The following is a 4,443-nucleotide window of genomic DNA, read 5'->3' on the forward strand; positions in this document are numbered from 1 at the left end:
AGCTCTCCTGAAGCAGGGCTCGAACTCCCAAACTGTGGGATCATGACCTGAGCTGAAGTTGGATGCTTAAGTGACTGAGCCACCCAGGCGCCCCTCTCATTGTCTCTCTTTTTAACAGAGAGTAGGCCTCATTGCCAGAGTAGATAGCAATTGACAACAGGATATAGCAATAATTTAATGACATGATTTTTTTTTTACTTATTAATAAATTCCTTTTATTTAAGGTAAGTGATACAGATTGTCCTCTTATGTTAAGAATAAAAATGATCAAGAGTCATCCAATGTTTGCCAGGGACCAGAAACTGTTTTTAGTGTCTAACATATTTCATTTACTTATTTATTTTAAGAGAGAGAGGGGCGCCTGGGTGGCGCAGTCGGTTAAGCGTCCGACTTCAGCCAGGTCACGATCTTGCAGTCTGTGAGTTCGAGCCCCGCGTCGGGCTCTGGGCTGATGGCTCAGAGCCTGGAGCCTGTTTCTGATTCTGTGTCTCCCTCTCTCTCTGCCCCTCCCCTGTTCATGCTCTGCCTCTCTCTGTCTCAAAAATAAAAAACGTTAAAAAAAAAATTAAAAAAAAAAAAAATAAATAAATAAATAAAAGAAAAAAAAAAGAAAAAAAAGAGAGAGAGCGTGCTTGTGCATGTGCACAGGGGAGGGGTAGAGAGATAGGGAGAGAAAGAGTCCTAAGCAGGCTCCGTGCTGTCTGCACAGAGCCGGATGTGGGGCTTGATCCCACAAACCATGAGACCATGACCTGAGTAGAGATCAAGTGTTGGACACTTACCTGGCTGAGCCACGCAGGTGCCCTGGTATTTAATGTATTTTAATCCATTTAATTCTTGAAACAACCCTGTAAAATAGAGATACTCTCATCTCCATTTTACAGATGCAGAAATGGAGACAGAGAAAGTGTAAATAGCATGCCTAAGTTTACCCAGTTAGCAAGGGGTGAAGCCAAGATTCTGATTTAGGAATTCTGACTCAGGAGGGAAGGTAGTGGGGTGAATGATACTCACATGCCATCCTGACCCTCCAATCCGTGGCCCTCGTGAATGTTATGCAGATCTTCCTCCAAATAAAATAAAGGACATGATATCTGCAGACAGAGGACTTGGTCTGTGCATGGCCTCCTTTTACTATCGTGAGGCACCAGGGAGGGCCCCGTTGGGAGTCTCACTTGTCCTGTCTTCCTATCTGTGAAACAGGAATTCAAACGGCACTGATGTCAAAGAGATTTTATTCTATATGCTGTTCAAGAACCTTTAGAATGAATGAGCTGTATCCCTGAGTGAATTATTTTCAGAGGTGAAACTGAACAGTGTTACGTCACTAATTTCGAAAATCTCCACGCTTGAAAAATATTTAAAGATATTTTTCATATTATAAACATAATTCATCTTTTATTATAGAAAAGGACTAAATAACTGCATATAGTTAGTGAAAAGAAGGCTCCCCCATTGACACCTTGGTCTGTTACCCTTTCTGATACACACATACACAGATACTATGTTTTTTAAAAATGAAAATGAGATCGTATCAAACATACTATTTTTTGACTTCCCCTTCCACTAAAAGGTTCTATTTTCTCTTGCTCTGGTCCATGTCTCCTTCTGAGAGGCAACTTTGCATGTTTCTGATTGGGATACATTGAGGTTTAAAATGGCAGTCTTGCGTCCCTACTTCTGAAGATTGTAAATGAAGGGTCTATGATAGCTGGCAAGAGCCATTACTGTAACAAGATATCACTCCCAAGTCAGGGAAAAAATCCTTTTGTCTATATGGAGTTTGATCCCTTAGTATATTTGGGGCCTCATCAAAGGGGAGGTTCAAGATAGGCTTGCTTGTTTTCCACATAAAACTCAGAAAATTGCTTGATTTAAAATGCAATTCCTCTCCTCTTTTCCATTTGTCATCTCTGAAACGTTTTTTAAGAAGTGTTAGACCTAATGGAGTAACAAACTGCAATGTAGTAATAATATTTTAGGTAGACAAAAGCTCATTCTGGTAGGAAAACAAAGACATAGTTACAGCCAATGACAGTGGAAAAGGAAAAGAAATGTTGCTTCTGCTCTCAATCAATCTGAACTTACCTAATTTAAAAAGTTAAGCTGTTTCGAATTTTGTAATTGTTCTAATGGGGAGCCGGCAGAGACATTATGTTATTCTAGCATGTTCTGGAATGACAACAACTTTAAAGATTTTTTTAATGCTTTTCATTTTGAAAGTCTTTCCAGATTTCAAGTCTTGCCTGGTGGCCAACCCTTAGTGTTCTGTGGCTTTGTGGAGACATGGGCTCACCTCCTCCTGGTGCCTCACTCCCTTCAGCTTTAATTAATAACGTACAGTAAAATCCCTACTATCTAGCCAAGTCACCATTGGCTGTAATCTTGTCTGCTCTCGTGAGCCAAACAGAAACACATACTTTTTCTTGTTCAATCACCTGCATCTGCTCTTTAATTTACAGAGGAATCTCATTTTGCTCTGTGTGCCCCTCTCTGCTCTGTTTATTTATTTGCTTCTCATATTTTTTTTTCCCAAAGAAAACCATAGGTAAGAAGCTATGCAAATCTAATATTGAAGATTCTAATGGCAGATGCCTTAGTTCCTGACTATCCAAACACTCCTTCCAACTTGTGGCATATGGAAGGATGAAGAATTCAAAAAAGTACCCTGGTGTAACACAGGGAGGACTTTATCTTTAGCTAGAGTAGTGGTTGAAAGTGGGCACATGTAGCTGGTTACATCGCTTCAAAGTGTCAAGATTGAATTAAAAAAAAAATTTTTTTTAATGTTTATTTATTTTTGAGAGAGAGAGAGAGAGAGAGAGAGAGAGAGAGAGAGAGAGACAGGGTATGAATGGAGAGGGGGCAGACAGCGAGAGGGAGACACAGAATCCGAAGCAGGCTCCAGGCTCCGAGCTGTCAGCACAGAGCCCGATGCAGGGCTCGAACTCACGGACGGCGAGATCCTGACCTGAGCCCAAGTCAGACGCTCAACCGACTGAGCCACCCAGGCACCCCCGTCAAGGTTGAATTTTAATGCTGTTCTTCCTCTTGAAGTGTGCAAAAGATTGTGGATCATGGACGGCTGTGTTTTGTATTCACCTCTGTTTAAGGACTAAAACGCAAGCAAACCTAATGTAAGGTTAGGATCAGATCTTTACCTACCTTTTTTTTTTTCTTGGCATTAGAACATTCTTGTGCTACTAAAAGTGAGAGTGAAGCGTGCATTCAAATCATCACCATCGCCATAACCATCACTCAAATCTGCAAACCCAAGTCTGTGACAGAGGACCCTAACTTCATCCGTACACCAACAGCAGCCCTCAAATATGAAGCAACAAGGCTTAGGTGACCTTTATGTCATCAATGTTATAATAGAATATTGCATATAGTACCCTGCTAGCATTTTTGGTACTTTAGTGCTATGGTTGGGGTCCTTTCTTCCTTCCTTCCTCCCTCCCTTCCTTCCTTCCCTCCTTGCTTCTTTCCTCCCCTCCTTTAGTTCTTTCTTTCTTTCATTACTAAATACAAATTTTATGTACTGTGATAAAGTAGTGGAAAGAAACTGTGTCGTTCTCTTGAGCTAGTAGAAATAAGATTGCTGCTGAAAACCTTTAACTCCAAATTCTCTGGCTTTCATGGGAATGGAATTTCAACTCTAATGCGGCATTAATGGGGTTTTGCATTGAATTGCCTTTTGGGGTTTGATTTGCCTTTTAGAGAAGCTGGTGTTTGACTGCATGTTCAAACACGGCATGTATTCTTATGAGCAATGTGAGATTCAAATAAACACAACGAGTGTGTTCATTCTGATGACCTCCCCATCACACATTCAAATAAACACAAATGTTCTCAAATGTATAAAAGCAGCTGTGTTTATGTCAACGTGCAAAGCACCAGATATATACATTCAGATTCACTCATCTATCTGGAACCGTGTACCTCCGCTCATCGTTAAAAATTTAGTGGAAAATCATGCATGGGGCATGTGTAATGTGCAATTTTCAAGCATACACACATCTCTAAACAAATTTTCTTCAAGCATGTTACTGACATTTGTTCTAATTGAGGATGAAGCCTGGAGAAACTTTGAAGTTTTTGAAAACAAAACAAAGCAAAATGCAAGTTGCTACCAGAGGGCACTAGCGTATCTACAGTATTCTGGCAGCATGGATAAGTCACCTTCCCCAGTATTCAGAACAACCTTCTCTGCCTTTTTTCCCCTTTCCTTCTCCCTTTGTTCCCTCTCCTCTCCTCTCCTCTCTCCTTTTCTCCCTTCCTTCCTTCCTTCTTTAGGTTAAGCAAAACCATGCAAAGTTCTTTATTCCCTCCCTTTCTCTCCTCCTTCCCTCCCTCCCTTTCTCTCCTCATTCCTTCCTTCCTTGCAAAGCCATGCAAAATGCCAGCTCAAAAGTTAGTTTTTTCCCCTTGTTTGCTTTAAGT

This window comes from Lynx canadensis, chromosome C1 (assembly GCF_007474595.2).
Source record: "Lynx canadensis isolate LIC74 chromosome C1, mLynCan4.pri.v2, whole genome shotgun sequence".
Taxonomy (NCBI): Eukaryota; Metazoa; Chordata; class Mammalia; order Carnivora; family Felidae; genus Lynx; species Lynx canadensis.